Source organism: Harpia harpyja, unplaced genomic scaffold (assembly GCF_026419915.1).
Source record: "Harpia harpyja isolate bHarHar1 unplaced genomic scaffold, bHarHar1 primary haplotype scaffold_39, whole genome shotgun sequence".
NCBI classification, from domain to species: Eukaryota; Metazoa; Chordata; class Aves; order Accipitriformes; family Accipitridae; genus Harpia; species Harpia harpyja.
Genome location: NW_026293320.1, coordinates 2,222,598 through 2,238,765, shown reverse-complemented (window position 1 = coordinate 2,238,765; position 16,168 = coordinate 2,222,598). Strand labels below are relative to the sequence as shown.

General features: G+C 54.7%; 1 long non-coding RNA gene across 1 annotated transcript; it reads right to left on the bottom strand.

The window, feature by feature from the left end:
• Positions 1 to 3,496: 3,496 nt before the first annotated feature.
• LOC128138364 (uncharacterized) lies at positions 3,497 to 4,172 on the bottom strand. The gene is made up of 2 exons (XR_008233990.1): positions 4,113 to 4,172; positions 3,497 to 3,638 (listed from the first exon to the last, which is right to left on the bottom strand). It is a non-coding gene; the product is annotated as an uncharacterized LOC128138364 (long non-coding RNA).
• Positions 4,173 to 16,168: the final 11,996 nt, after the last annotated feature.

The following is a 16,168-nucleotide window of genomic DNA, read 5'->3' as shown; positions in this document are numbered from 1 at the left end:
AGACGGAGGATTGAAATAGATCACTATTTAACTTTGAGACATGTGACATGGACTGCTGGATGGTTTTGGAAGTGAATGGCGATTGGGAAGCACAGCGTGGGTGCTTGCATTACTGCGGCACATAACAAAGAGAGGATGAGTTTACAGAGGAACGTGACAGCCTTACGAAGTGTTCATGGATCTGCTATTGTAATGTTGATGTCCCACGAACTCCGGGCAGGCAATGAGTCCAATGCATTCAATGCTGCCGTTGCTCAGTGTGGCTAGTGGGTTTGCTGGTCATTACGTGTGGTTACTTCTGACTATCAGCTACCTAAAGAGACAAGCAAATATGTGCTGCATCTCCTGGTTGAGGCCTTACTGGCCCTATCTCCTCCCCGTGCTAGCTCACATCACCAGTAAAAGTGCTGGTCTTCTTGTTATGCAGACATAAATAAATACCGGTCCTGTTATCTATCATTTCTGATAGTTGTGGGCACCTACAGGGCGGCAAAACAGGGGTGCCAGAGCCTGTTGATCCAAAATATGCCCATCTTCGTTATGAGTATGTCCCTGCTAACAGAGGTACCAGCTATTCCCTCTGCTGTTTGGGGCACTTGCATCCTTGAAGAGATGCCACTCACTCCGGTAGCCAACACCACAGGGCAGGGGCCCGCACAGCCCCAGCCTGACCCCAGGACCTGGCACCAGTTTTCATTCTCACACTCAGGGGTCTCACCGGCAGCTGGCGCTTGGTCCTTGCATCACACGCGCACACACATGCAATAGAGTGATAATACTCAGGGATTTTAAACAAAATATTTAATAAGAAGATAGAAGAAGACAGGACAGACTGCAGTGATCAGGCACAGGGCTCAGCCAGACAAGCGCACTCACTGGCCCCATTTTACCATCGAATTATAGACTCTTTGAATAGTTTGTGTTGGAAGGGTCCTTTAAAGGTCATCTAGTCCAAGCCCCCTGCCATGAGCAGGGACATCTTCAACCTCATCAGGTTGCTCAGAGCCCCATCCAACCTGACCTTGAAGGTTTCCAGGGATGGGGCATCTACAGCCTCTCTGGGCAACCTGTTCCAGTGTTTTACCGCCCTCATCGTAAAAAAGCTCAACCGTGTATCTAGTCTGAATCTACCCTCTTTTAGGTTAAAAGCATTACCCCTTGCCCTATCGCAACAGGCCCTACTAAAAAGTCTGGCCCCATCTTTCTTCTAAGCCCCCTTGAATTACTGAAAGGCTGCAATAAGTTTTCCCCGGAGCCTTCTCTTCTCTGGGGGCTGAACAACCCCAAGTCTCTCAGCCTGTCGTCATAGGAGAGGTGCTCCAGCCCTCTGATCATTTTTGTGGCCCTCCTCTGGACCCGCTCCAACATGTCCATGTCTTTCCTGTGCTGAGGACCCCAGAGCTGGACACAGCACTCCAGGTGGGGCCTCACGATAGCAGAGCAGAGAGGCAGAATCACCTCCCTCGACTGCTGGTCACACTTATTTAGATGCAGCCAAGAATATGGTTGGCTTTCTGGGCTGCGAGCACACATTGCTGGCTGATGCCCAGCTTTTCACCCACCAGTACCTCCGCGTCCTTCTTTGCATGGCTGCTCTCAATCCCTTCACCCCCCAACCCATACTGATATCGGCGGTTATTTTACACGGGACTGGCCCCTTTTGTATCCTTTTCTGCCAACCCCCATCTTTATTTCTCCCTGCTCCACCTTCCCCTGCACGTCCCTCATGGGTTTGCACAGCTCTACGGATTCCCGCATCCCTCCCAGTCCAGCGTCCCCCTGGTTCACAGCCTTGCAGAGTCCAGGCTGATCCTCCTGGAAGTGGTGCCTGTGGTTTCTCGATGGCCCATCAACTACTGTGAGCAGTGAAGTTTGCTTTCTGCTGTTGTCTCCATGGTTGCTCTGCCAGGCCTGTGTCTTGATAAATTTGGGTTCCTGGCTTCCCCTTTTTCTATTGGTTTCCCAGTTGACAGCTCCTGCCCGGACCCCACAGCCCAGGGACAAGCCACAGGATGGTGCTGCCTATCAGCCCCGCTTGCATTCTGCTGCCCTGGGGACTCTCAGGTCCCCCCAGCCCCCTGAGAAATATTCCCCTGCAGCTGACCCTGCTGAAGACAGGAAATCATAGAATCAGAGAATCAAGGAATCATTGAGGTTGGAAAAGACCCTTAAGACCATCACATGCAGTGGGGTGAGGGAAAAATTCCAAATGTAAAAGTCAGTGGTAATTCAGTGTGTGCCTGGAAAGACGAAACCACAGCCACGACATCATGAACACAAAGTCCTGCAAAGCTGGGCCATGCAAGGCAGGGGACGAGGGGAGGTCCGTCGAGCATCTGATGCTCATGACTGTCCCGATCCAATGGCGTGAAAGGTTTCGATATGATCCCAAGAGTGAGATTAAGACACAAACGAGGTCAAATGCTGGATACCCAAAACAGCTTTTGTTATCAAAAGTATCAAAAGTAGAAAATAGTAGCAATAGGATAGACTGAAAGAAAAAAGCAGAAATGAAGCAATCAGTCGGGATAGAGTTGCAAGAATAGTCACCACCATGGATCCAGCAGCATCCTGTTGGTCCTCAGTCTTCAATTCTTTGGTGATGGGTGCACACCATGGCTTGTCTCCACGTTTTTTTATAAGGCATAGTCTAATGCATGCACATACGTACTGTTCGCATGCTGCAGGTTTCATCTATCACATGATCTTTGGGCGATCGACATTTTCTCAAAGACTAAGGCTTCCATGACAATGGTAGTCTGCACATTCCTGCATGCTTCACCGGCTCCAGCCTGCCTCCTCCCCTGGATGCCTCAGTGGCCTGGTAATCGTCCTTATGGGCCAGAGGAGTGTCCTGCTTAAACAAGCCATCCCAGAGACAAATGGCTCCAGATAAATAGTCCACAGTTCCGTCTCTCACAGCAAACAATCTTGGAGACAAATGGCTCCAGATGACGGTCTCTCACAATGACCTGCCTTCCTGGCCTGTGATGGGGACTGTGCCCCAGAGAAGGGTGTGGGCTGGGGGTCCGGGAAGGCACTTGGCTCCAGCATGAGGTTCTGAAACCTCCTGTGAAGCCAGGACTGCTGAGTCCGTGAGGCAGGGAACCACCACCCCTCCCAGAGCAGGGCAGAGGACCCAGGGGTCCGGGCTGCCTGCTCATGATCCTCTCCTGCCCCGACACCAAACTGTGCTGCCTGGGGGATGGTGCTCACTAGAGCCCTGGTAAGAACCTCTTTCCCACTGTGCCTCCAAAACACCGGCTGCCCCAAGGGCTGGCACCGGCTGCCCCTCGCCTCTCCCAGCCTCCTGGGGGGACACTCCAGGTTGCCCTTATCTGGGGGCACATGGTGGGTGGGAAGGGGACACCCCAGGTGCCCGCGCTCCCTCAGCCGCTCTGCTCATCGTGGTGGTGCAGCCAGAGAGGACCCAGGCACCCGGGCGCTGGCCAAGGAGACGGGACCTGAACGCAGGCGCACACACACACGCAGAGCGTAGCTTTGCTGAAGGGGTTTATTGATCATGAGAGGGAAATGGCCCAGGGCTCCCAGGGGATCAGGTGGGGTCATCCAGGGATGATCATCTCCTCATGCCACTGGAGGGGGACAGGACAGGGCTGTCACCATCACTTGAGGACCTGCAAGACAGAGCCCAAATTGTGACCCCCAGTGTCTGCTGCGACATGGGAGGGGCCTTGTCCCCACCGCCTCTCTCTGCAGAGACCTGGGGAAGGAGAAGGGAACTGGAGCCCTCAGTATACCCAGGACAGGACTTGGCTCACCTGAGATCCAGATGGCACCCAGAGCCCCCTACCCCAGGATGCCCCTATATCTCCCAGAAGCCTGCCCAGCCCTCACAGTGATCCTGGGCGGTCTGTATGGCACAGACCCCCTGCCTGGCCTGCACAGAGACCTTCTGGCTCCATAGAGCCCTACTGCATGCAAGGACAGGCATGGGGGCAGCTCTGTCCGGCTCACCCTGGGACATCCATCAGGGACAGTCCCCTCTGTTTCCCTCTGCCGTACCCAAGGTCTGCCCACCCCAGAGGGCTCAGGGATCCCCCAGGGCCCAGGATCCTTCGTGGGGCTGCAGACACCCTGATGTTGCTCACCCGGACATCAGCAGCTACAGGCGCGCGTTTCAGACGCAGAAGAAGAAGTCTTACCTCCTCCTTGGTCAGAACACGCTGGGGAGAAAGGGAGGGTTAGGGACGTGCTGGGTGCACTGGAGTGTACTGGGAGGCAGGGAAAGCAATGGGATCCTTGGGGAAGGTGACTCCGGGGAGAAATGGGGTACATGAGCTTGTATGGTGGTGCACAGAAAGCAGTGGGGGTCCTGGGGAGGGGGCCCACCTGGGTGTGTGGCTGTGTACTGGGGTGTACTGGGATGGATGGGAATGTGATGGGGGCCCTGGGGAACGGGCCCTCCCTGGGAAAGCACTGTGGTGCAGGTGTTCTCTGGGGTTGCAGTGGGGTGTACTGGGGCACACTGGGATGCCCCGGAGTGTTGTGGCCATAGAGGGAGAAGGTCTGGGGCCAGCAGAAGTCGTCTAGTTCAGTTCAGTGAACCTTGTTTCCAAATCCGACTGACTCCTCCTGTAGAGAGACCATGAAAGCTCACTGGGATGTCCCCGGTCCCAGCAAGGGATGGGAGCACCAAAGTGCCCTCCAGTTCCCCAGACTGGATGCCCTCCAAGTCCTCCCCACTACTTACCAGGGTAACATCTCCACTTGCTTCCGGGAGTGCCTAGGGAAGGAGAGCAAAGGAGTGGTCTGGATTGGACCTTGATGGGGCTGTAGGTGGGGCACAGGTGTCCCCAGCCCCCCCCAGGACCATGGCTTCCCCCTGGTCTGAGCGGGAAAATTCCTTCTGCTCCCCCCAGCCCCATTCCTCCAAGTTTCTCCTGGGATACCTGTTCAGGCAGGGACCAGGAGTGGGGATGGAGACAAGGACAGTGTGGGGAATTCAGGGCCTCCAAAGAGGATGGGGGTGAGGGTGAGGGGGGGCCCACAGACGGTGCACTGGGGGGAATTAGTGGACCCCAAGGGACTGGGCAGGGGGTGCTGAAGGGGCAGGCCTGCGTGGGATGCAAGTGAGGGGTAAAGGGATTTAAGTGGAGGGGACACAGGGACTTCAAGCGAGGTGGTTGGTGGGAGCAGAAGGAAAACGGGGGGATTGGAAGAGTGTTTGGCAGTGGGGGTTCAAGGAAGGGGACCTGGGCACGATACCGCAGTGGGCAGGATGAAAGGCAAAGGACTGAGGGGAAAGACTGAAAGAAAGGCGTTGGGAACAATCAACGGGAGGGCGTTTGAGGACCCTGGATAGGACACAGAGGAGATCCCAGGGAGGAGATGTCTGAGGGCACCAAAAGGATGGGGTGGGGATGCCCAAAAGGGAGAGATGGGGGGGCACCAGGTCAAGACACCAGTGGGGGTCCTCACAGGAGTTTGTGGTGAACCTTCCCAAGGAACTCGGGCTCTGGGCACAAGAAGATTAATTGCGGGGGAAGTGGAGGGAAGAGATGGAATTGTGGGAGGGAGAAAGCTGCATTGCCCAGGGCTGGAGGTGAGGAGAGCCTGGAGGAGCTCCTTGCTTGGGAAAGGGAGAGGCCAAGTCAAGGGGTTTCGTGCTCACCACGACAATTTTGTTCTGCAGGAGAGCTGATGTCCTGCAGCCAAGACCCCCTCCCCAGCCTTGAGCCTCTCCCCGTGGCATTGAGGACTCACCTGAGCATCTTCTGGCATGCACAGCAGGATGGTGAAGAGCAGGGCCAGGCTGAGCACTGCGACCTTCATCTTCCTCTGCGGTGTGGCGAGTCCTGGGTGAAGCTGCAGAAGGTGAGGGGCAGATTTATCCCTCCCAGGACTCCTCCTTTCCCCCCTCCCTGAGAGCCCCCAGGGCAAAGCCAGGCTTGGCAGAGACACCAGCCCTGGCAGGGAGCCCACCCCTGGCACAGAGTTGCCCCCGCCTTCAGCACTGATCCAGCCACCTTCTCTGGCATCGGTCCAGCTTCCCACATGGGGCGGCTGCACATGGAAGGGCCCAGGCATCTGGGGGTGGTGAGGGAGGGGCAGGCAGTGAGCCTCTGACAGCCGGACACCCTATGATTGACAACCCACTGCTCCAGCACAAAACCATCCTCCCAACAGCCCCCCAAAGCCAGAGCCCCCCATCTCCCAGTGCCCCTCACCTCCCAGGCCAGGCTTTCCCTCTGGGACTCCCCCAGAGATGAGGTCAGCCTCAAACCAGGGGTCTCTAAGAGTCATCTCTGACCCCTCTCCAGCCCCTTGGGTAAACAGGGGGCTGGGACTGACACCCCCCCCCCTTCTTGGGGCATCAAGGACCCCAGGGTTTGGGAACACCGAAACGTGGGAGGACAACTGGGGGCATGGGCAATGGGGACAGCCAGATGGCTGGGATCTTCAGTCACTGGAGGCAATGGGGAGCACTGGTGAATGTTGGGCACTGGGAGATGAGGGTGAGGCTTGGGGGAAGCGCTGGGGTGGTCGCAGTGCCCAGCTCCAGCCCACCCCATTTCCCTTGCACTACAGGCCCCAAACTGGTCCAGTCCCCAGCCACGGCCCCCCCAGAGCAGAGATCAGAGGGGACTAACCCCCGCCCTGGCCCTCACCCTGCCACTGCCTGGGGCCACTGTGCCCACCCAGACAAACCTGGGTCCCACTTCTGCAGAGTTGCCCCCAGCCAGTGGGTCCCAGTAACCCTGTCCCCAACAAGGCTCTGGCTCCAGACCTCTTCCTGGCTGGCACTTGGCCACAGCTCACCAAATGTCCCTTCAATGCCCTCATCCTCGGCCCAGGCCAGCGCTGTCCCTGAGCAGGACGCGGCTGTCCAGAGGGACACGATGAAGCGGACACTTGTCCGCAGGCAGCCACTCGGAGCTAATTGTGGGGACAGAGCTGCTCTGGCAAGAGGAAGGATGTTTGTCCCTGCAGCATCTCTGATAAGCCGTGTTTGCCCAGGGCCCGTGGCACAAGGAACCTGTTGTGCAAGCTTGGTCTTCACGAGAGTGCCTGACCAGGGAGACTCTGGAGAGGGTTAAAGCAGCCTGGACGCCTGGGGTCCCCTCCAGCCCCAGCAGCTGGCAGAGGTGGGCAGTGCTGGGGGAGCGGGCAGGAGCAAGTCCTGGGGCAGCCTGCACGCCTGGGGCTCTCCCGCTGCCCTGGGGACAAGCTGGAGCCCAGAGGCAGGGGCATTCCCAGGGAACAGCCTGACCACCGGGGTGTTGCTCTCCTTTGGGAAAGCCTGGTGGCACAGGAGTCCTGCTGGAGTGGGGCTTAGAGCAGCCTGCGTGATGGAGCTGCCTCCGCAGGGGCACTGCATCCCTTTCCCTCTCTCCCTCTGCCTGCCCTGCAGCTATCCCTGGCTTTCCAGGGTAGCTCCTTCACAGCACTCCTGTCCCAAATATCACCATCCTGGGGGCCCGGGGTAGCACCCTTTCGCCAGTGTGGGGTCGGGGCAGTGTGGGATTGTACGCAAGTGGATCAGCTCTCCCCTCTGAGTGGGGAAAACCAGTGGGTGAAGCTGCTGGCCTGGCTCGCACAAGCCAAGCAAGACCTTTTCCAGCAATCCGGAATTGATGGACCTGTCCTTTCCAGTCGTGACACTCATGCTATCTGCCATCGCTGCTCTCTTCAAGGATGCAAGTGCCCCAAACAGCAGAGGGAATAGCTGGTACCTCTGTTAGCAGGGACATACTCTTAATGAAGATGGGCATATTTTGGATCAACAGGCTCCAGCACCGCTGTTTTGCCTCCCTGTAGGTGCCCACAACTATCAGAAGAGATAGATAACAGGACGGGTATTTATTTATGTCTGCATAACAAGATGACCAGCATTTTTACTGGTGATGTGAGTGAGCACAGGGAGTTGGTAGGGCCAGTAAGGTCTCAACCAGGAGACGCAGCACATATTTACTTGTCTCTTTAGGTAGCTGATAGTCAGAAGTAACCACACGTAATGACCAGCAAACCCACTAGCCACACTGAGCAACGGCAGCATTGAATGCATTGGACTCATTGCCTGTCCTCAGTTCGTGGGACATCAACATTAGGATAGCAGATCCATGAATACTTCGTAAGGCTGTCACGTTCCTCTGTAAACTCATCCTCTCTTTGTTATGTGCCGCAGTAATTCAAGCGCCCACGCTGTGCTTCCCAATCGCCATTCACTTCCAAAACCATCCAGCAGTCCACGTCACATGTCTCAAAGTTAAATACTTAAATAGTTAAATTTTAGTCCTCTGTCTATGAAGGTGCGAGGAAAATTTGTTTCTATGAGACACAAGCTGGGAATCAAAGGCTGGTGGTAAAAATCTGGTTTAGGTTTTGAAGTCAGTGGGAGGTTTGCCTGAGTTTCAGTGAAGCCAAGGTGTGACAGTCTTTTTTCCCATGATGATACAGACTCCTGTCAGGGCTGCAAAGAAAGCCTCTCTGATTTTATCCTCATGAACAAAGAGAGAAATAAAAATACACTGATACGTGGTGCATGAGAACTGTACATGGCTCAGATCCTTCTTTGACAATATATGTCACTTTTTAAGGGTGATGGTTATATCTTTACGGGACACTAATTATAAATAAGGGATGTGTTGTGGATCACTTGTGAAAAGATTTAAGGCAACTGACTTGAATATTTGCTTTGGAAAGCGCCCAAAGAGCAGGCAGTCAGTCACCTGGAGGATTTTCATTTTGACTGCTTCTGCTTTCTGCGCTATTTATTAGATAGCTAAGTTACACAGTGTTGAATTAGAGAGCATATTTAAGTATGCTGTGACGTTATTTGTATTCTGAATTTGAATTCTTAAGTTGGCTGTGAAGTACGAATTCCCCTTAAATCCTTGAGCCTGTGGTTCACAAATGTTACCGGAGTTCTAACTAACTTTTTACTGAAGAACAAATCTGAGTTTAAACACCACTTGGATTTGATTGTGTGAGCCTCCTTAACACATACCCAACTCTTTTTCTAATAAAAGAAATGCCACAGGACAGAAGTCTCTCTGTAGCTGAGGGAAGGAACACCAGTGTTTGCTTCAGCCTGTTTGCCAGCAGGTTCCCCTGGAGCCCCAGGGACACCTGGAGGGAGCCCAGAGGGGGCAGAGAAAGTGCTGCCTTGGGCTGGTCCTCTGCTGCTGAGCTGGGCTGGGCTGCTGGGCTGGAGGGAGCTCATGGCAAGCAGGCAGCACTGCAGAGAGACAGCTCTGCCCAGGAGCAGCTCCTCTGCAAAGCGCAGCAGGGCTGAGGGCACTGCCTGCAGGCACCGAGGGGACAGGAGGGAACTGAGAAGTAGGTTAAAGGCAGTCTGGGGTGGGAGGAGAGAGGAGAGCTGACCTGGAGAAAAATCTTCAAAGCCCTTCACAGGGTAAGTCTCTGGCTGCAGGGCAATGCAGCTGTGGTTCCTGGAATGACCTCCTAAAGCCGGCACATCCCACAGCCTATGGGATGTGTCAGGAGGACTCTCACGGTTTCTCCAGTGTAGAGAAAAAGGACGTGCTTTGGAGCACAGCTTCCCTGCTGCACCCTCAGAGGGACAGGGCATGTCAGCTGCCTTCCCCTGGGGATGGCTGCAGAGTGTGAAGGTGGGTGTGCAGCCAGGGGTGCCCAGGGCTGTCCTTCTGAGCAGGGTCCCTGCACCCCAGGGGGCTGTGTGCTGGGGCAGGGACTCTGCCACTGGTCAGGGTAAGTACTCAGCCTGCCTGGGGAACTGTAACAGCAGAGTGGGGAGAAGCTGTGGGTGGAAGAAGCAATCCCCAGCAGGGCAGGGTCCTTCTGCTGACAAGAGGGTGCTGTGTGGATCAGGGCTGCTCACACATCTCGATAACCACCAAGTCATTTCCGAGTGCACTTTTTAAGGGGAAGGTCAAAGCAGGGATTTCTATAAAGTTAAGGAACTTTCCTGAGTCTGTGTTTTCTGTTTCCTAGTCTTGGGGAATTTGGTGGGAGAAATGGAAAAGGAGCTGTCATGCTGGAACAAGTCCCTGAGACTCCTGAGCTGTAACTTGGAGTGATCAGTAAGTCTGATAGGAGCCTCCAGAAGTAGAGCACAGGGACTGAGAACAACTGCCTGGCTGTGCTGGTGTCTGGCAGGTGGCATGTACAGCTGGGTAAGGGTAACTCTTTCCTGAGTGCCCAGCTGCCTCTCCCCTTGCCTCTCTGAGCCAGACCATCACTGCTTTTTTCCTTGTTTCCCCACTTGTCTGTGTTATTGCTATTGTTCCTGCTGTCAGGCTCTCTGGGGTGGGAGTTTCAGCTGCAGAGTCACACACTGATCTTGTGGGTCCTCCCATGCAGCTGTGTCCATGGGAACAAGGTTACAGGTGTCCAAGCTTTCCTCAAAGCTGGGGTCTGTGGACAATGCAGTCTGTGTCATTTCCCTAGGAAATGAGCTGACTCCCCCTTCCTGAGATACCATCATCAGGACACTTGGCTACCTCCTTGGGGTGTCCTTCCAAGCTGAGAGCTGCTCTCCAGGGTGCAGATCTGTCCCATAGCATCTTGGTGTTTCTGAATGCCCCATGGAGAAGCACAGAGACACTATGACTGAGGAAATGCTGTTGGGTTTGTGAAATGAGCCATGTGTGTCCTTGGCAAGAGGTGGGGTGTGGAGACCTTGAGAAAGGGGGAGACACTTGGTGTTGGACAGTGGGTCTCTCTGCTCTCAGTAGTGCCTGGAGTCTTTTCAGGTTAACATGGGGGTGTGATTACCCTCCATCTCAGAAAGGTGCAAGCTCAGGGTAGTGGCAACACGACAGAGTGACAGACCATCTCCGCTCTCTCTGCACTAAGCCACAGGCAATCGTCTTCCCTCGCAGGACACACTTTGTTTTCTCTGAGTGAAGCAGAAATGATGAGGGTTTTTGAAATCCAAGAGAATCACTAGGTGAGATAGGGGAGAGCTCTAAGCTCCCCCCTCTCTCCTAAACACTCTTTTGATTGTGTTTTCTTATCCCTGGGAGTGCAGATGCTGACAAGCACTTTTACATTAGGAGCAGTTTCCTCTGACCAATTCAAACACCAGGACTGACCCCCTGACAGACACCATTCCCAGAAACCCACTGCTGCAGAGCAGGGCTGACTCCTTGGCAGCCAATGGGTAGAGGTCCTGCTCCTCACAGCACACTCAGCCAGCAACTACCAGAGCTCCATCCACAGAGCTGAAGAGAGAACTTGCTGAAATGGAAAAAATGAGGTGAACGTATATTATGCGAAATGGCTTTGATTTTGGCCAGAGAATAATGCCCTAATATGTCACTGCCCTTGCCTCCTTCAGTGCTCCACACTCAGAGACAGCAGATGTCCAACAGCTGCTCCATCTCTGAGTTCCTCCTCCTGGCATTTGCCAACATTCGGGAGCTGCAGCTCTTGCACTTCTGGCTCTTCCTGGGCATCTACCTGGCTGCCCTCCTGGCCAACGGCCTCGTCATCACCACCGTAGCCTGTGACCACCGCCTCCACACCCCCATGTACTTCTTCCTCCTCAACCTCGCCCTCCTTGACCTGGGTGCCATCTCCACCACTGTCCCTAAAGCCATGGCCAACTCCCTCTGGGACACCAGGGCCATTTCCCACCCACGATGTGCTGCTCAGGTCTTTCTGTTTACCTTTTTGATATCAGCAGAATTGTGTCTCCTCACTGTCATGGCCTATGACCGCTACGTTGCCATCTGCAAACCCCTGCACTACTGGGGACCCTCCTGGGCAGCAGAGCTTGTGTCCACATGGCAGCAGCTGCCTGGGGCTGTGGGTTTCTCCATGCTGTGCTGCACACTGCCAATACATTTTCACTACCCCTCTGCCAAGGCAATGCTGTAGACCAGTTCTTCTGTGAAGTCCCCCAGATCCTCAAGCTCTCCTGCTCGGATGCCTACCTCAGGGAAGTTGCGGTACTTGTGGTTAGTGTCTGCTTAGCATTTGGATGTTTTGTTTTCATTGTGCTGTCCTATGGGCAGATCTTCAGGGCTGTGCTGAGGATCCCCTGCAAGCAGGGACGGCACAAAGCCTTTTCCACCTGCCTCCCTTACCTGGCTGTGGTCTCCTTGTTTGTAAGCACTGGCATGATTGCCTGCCTGAAGCCCCCCTCCATCTCCTCCCCATCCCTGGACCTGGTGGTGGCAGTTCTGTACTCAGTGGTGCCTCCAGCAGTGAACCCCCTCATCTACAGCATGAGAAACCATGAGATCAAGGGTGCCCTGAGAAAACTAATGACTGGATGCTTTCAGAAGCAATAAAGTTCCTGTTGTCTTTTGCATAGTACTTCTATCTCATTACAGTCCCAGCCTGTCTTCTGGTGGGTTTTTTAGGGTAAATTGGGGTTTTGAGTGCAATTTTTGATTGCTCTTTTTGCTTTGTTTTACTTATCTGAATTCTTTCCACAAAGAAATGCCTTTATTCCTCCGGTTTCTAATCCAAAGTCTATGCAGCTTTTGTGTGCCCTGGAGGCTGTGCAAATGAGGAGCTGTACCCTCTGTGTGTTTAAACAAAATAAAGGGCCCTGCAGTGACTTGGTTTTTTTGAGATCCTTCCTCCAAGACCTCTGCAGCTACAGGGAGCAGTGCCTGTGTGCAGAGGGGAAGATGAAAAGAGTCCCGGCACAGCAGCACCGCCAGGGAGCTTGGTCTTTCCCGAGCTGCTCTCTTCCCACTTCCATGCTTTCCTTCTGAACCCTTTGGTTGGTGGAAGGCCTGAGTGCTCTTGAAGCTTGGTTAGAGTCCTGCTGTGTGGCAGGCCTCTGGTCACGGGCAAGGACAGGCAGTGGGCACTTGTGTGACAGAGCTGGCCTCCATAGCAGCATTTCCATCATACAAGGGATCTCCTCAGGCCTTGTGCCACAGATGCCCCCCAGCCCTGGGGCTCAGCCCTCTCCACCCCCGAGGAGCTGCTGTGCCCTTCAGAGGGTCTGGGGCTGTGGGGTGAGTGCCCAGAGCTCTGCCGCACCCTGTGGTGGGCACTGCTGTGGGGCCAGCCCAGACTGGGCTGTGCTGGGGAGAGGGCAGGGGAGGTGGAGAGAGGTCAAGGGAAGTGGGGAGAGTTTATGGGGAGCTGGTCTGTGCTGGAAAGTGCCCAGGAGAGAAAAAACATCAGTGTAGAGCTTGTAGTCTGTGGGCATGCAGGGCAAGGACTCACATGGGGGTTTTGTCATTCAGAGCCAGGGCTTGTGGCAAGCATTCAAGACATGCAGGTGTAGGGGAGAGGAGGAGTCTGGTCTGTGCCCTTGGTGGTGTGGACAGATGCGAAGGTGGCTCAGGGCCTTTGTCACCCTCAGCATCTCTCATTGGCCGTTTCCAGCACTTGCTGGTCACCCCAGGTTTACAGGTGAGTTTTGCTGTGAGGCCACCTCCATCTTCCTGGTGGTCCAAAGGCTGGTTTTGGGGAACAGACAGCCCTGCTAAGCTTCTCTTCTTCCCCAGACCTTGGCAGAGCAGAGCTGTCTGCAAAACCCCATGTAGGACAAGGCTGCGGCAGGGCATGGGTCGGGTGCTGGGGAAGCTGCAAAAGTAGGAGGGTCATGGTGGAACTGTGATCTGAAGGCTGCCATTGGGATCACAATGGGGGGAAGGTCCCCGCCCCGACTCTCCCCTTTCCCATACTGTGCCTGCACAGTGGGGCCGTGGGACCGTGTATGGTCAGTGGGGCTGGGCCAGCACAAGGACAGGCGCCATGAAGCAGCTGCCAGGAGGCAGGCTCACATTACTCCTTTGATCCAAATTCTTCTACTCATCCCAACGCCAAGAGGAGCATGGGGGACAGTGAAGAGGGGGTTAACAGTCAGTACAGAACAATTCTGCTGCTCCTTCCTCCTCACACTTCTCCCCTGTTCCAGCTTGGGTCTCCTCCATGGGATCCCACAATATTTGTGGTCAAGGCTATGTGGTGTTCATTTTTTTCTGCCCTACCTTTCTCCTTTATAATTGCAGAATCACAGACATGTTGTGATTGGAAGGGACCTCTGGAGATCATCCAGTTCAACCCCCTCAGCTGAGGAAGGCTCAGCTACAGTATGTTGCTCAGCACCTTATCTAGGTGGGTATGGAGTACCCCCATGGATGGGGACTCCACAACCTGTCCGGGCAGCCTGTTCCAGTGTTTCACCACCCACAGCGTCAAATGATGTCTTCTTGGGTTCAGATAGAATTTTATACACATTAATAAGATCCCCCTCAGGCTTTTCTTCTCCAGGCTGAACAGTCCCACATCTCTCGGCCTTTCCTCCTAGGAAAGATGCTCCAGTCCCTTCAACCAGCTTTGTGGCCCTTTGCTGCACTTGCTTGAGTAGGTCAACAACTTTCTTGCACCGGGCAGCGCAGCACTTGACACAGCACTCCAGCTGTGGCCTCAGCAGCGCTGAGTAGAGGGGAAGGATCACCTCCCTCCCTCTGCCAGCAATGCTTCTCCTAATGCAGCCCAGGAGGCTGCTGGCCTTTGCCATGAGGGGGTATCGCTCGCTCATGCTCAGCTGCTTGTCCTCTGGGACCTCAAGGTCCTTCTCTGTGGAGCTGCTATCTAGCTGGTCGACCCCCAGCATGACGTCCACAGTGTGGATGGATCACAGGCTGTCCTCCCCCAGGGACTTGTCCTTCTTGAAGATGAGCTTCACCTCTGGCACAGGTCCCACAGTGCTGCAGAGTCACCTGGGACAGCAAACCCCTCTCCTGCCAGGGCTGCACAGCCCAGGCCTCTTTCTCCCTGGGCTCAGGGACTGCAGCTTTTTCTCTTTGTGGGAACTTGATTCATCATCATGTTGCCATCTACTCCGGCATGCCTCTGCTGAGAAGCAAAGCCTTTCTAGACAAGGGCTGCCATCACCTGGTAGAAGGTTTCCTTGTTTCAAGTCTGCCCTTGGCCCTGGAGCCACATCTGAGGTGCTGCAGTCCTAATGGGCATCAAAGCCCACCGCCTGGGGCGCGGACAGCGGGACCGCTGTGTACCATGGCAGAGCTGTGACAAGAGCCGAGGTGAAGAAGGACAGCTCCCACGGGTTATTTGGTGAATGGAGACACAACATGTTTATGAGAGAATGACACAGAAGGTGAGAAGTGGGGGATGCCTTGTGTGATGTCAGGGCAGCTCAGATATGTGTGGACATTCTCTATGGGACAGGCAACTGATGAGGTGGGAGCTTCTGTGTGGGTCAGCTTCTGACTAGGCCATCTAGTCTGATGCTCACCTGGACCTGGAACTCCCAGAAGAGGAAGAGCTGGTCAGGGATGTGAGGACTGGTGTCAGCCTTGGCCATAGTGACCATGAAATTGGGGTGTCCCAGATCCCCAGGGATGGGAAGAAGGAGAGTAGCAGAGAGCAGACCCTGTACATGAGGGAATGAGAATTTGGCCTATTGAGGGCACTGGCAGGTGGGGTCTAAGATGGCAGTGTCAGGGCCCTGGGCAGCATCACCTGGGGCCTCCACCCACACCTCTGTCCATGGGCCCAGGAGACAACTGAAGCTTAGGCCTGAGTTTCAGCCCCAGCTTGATCTATGCTGTAGGGCTACTGGTCTCCAGACACAGCCATAGACACAGCCTTGCCTGTCCATGGACCTTGTTGATTCGGACTTGCAGGCTCACTTCCCAGCTTGATTCTTTATGGGATGCACAATGGAAGGACTCTGTGGCCCTCCAAGTGCCAGACCCCAGCTGAGTCATGGAGGCCTAGGGCCTTTCTGCTTCCTTTCTTCCTGTCATCCCTTGGTCAGGTTTTGGCAGGAGAGGAAGGAAAAGCAGGGGTGGTTTGAGCAGAGCCATCACATGTGAAATGATCTAAAGGCTATGCCAGTTCAAAACTGTTATCTTCTGCTGTTATTTCAGAGGACTTAAGTCTTCAGCAGGAACCTGGCAGCTCTGAGATCCCTCCATCTCCCTCTCCTGTAGCAATTAAGCTGATAGGACCCCAGTCACAGGCTTTCTTTCAATTCCTTTTGCAGCCTAAAGCACCCCATTGGTCTGCAGATATGCCAGGAAACTTGCATAAGGAACCCACTCCTGAGGACAAGGAGGTGGATGTTCCCAGGAATCTCAGGAGGCGTGGCATACCCATAGCTGTGCTCAGGGAGCTGGTCAAATGCCTCGTCTCCATTTCTGTAATGCTGGCCTAGACGCCTGGTTCATGTGTCAACTCTCTCTGTGGCTGCTGACATTTACGGAGCAACCTGGTCTGA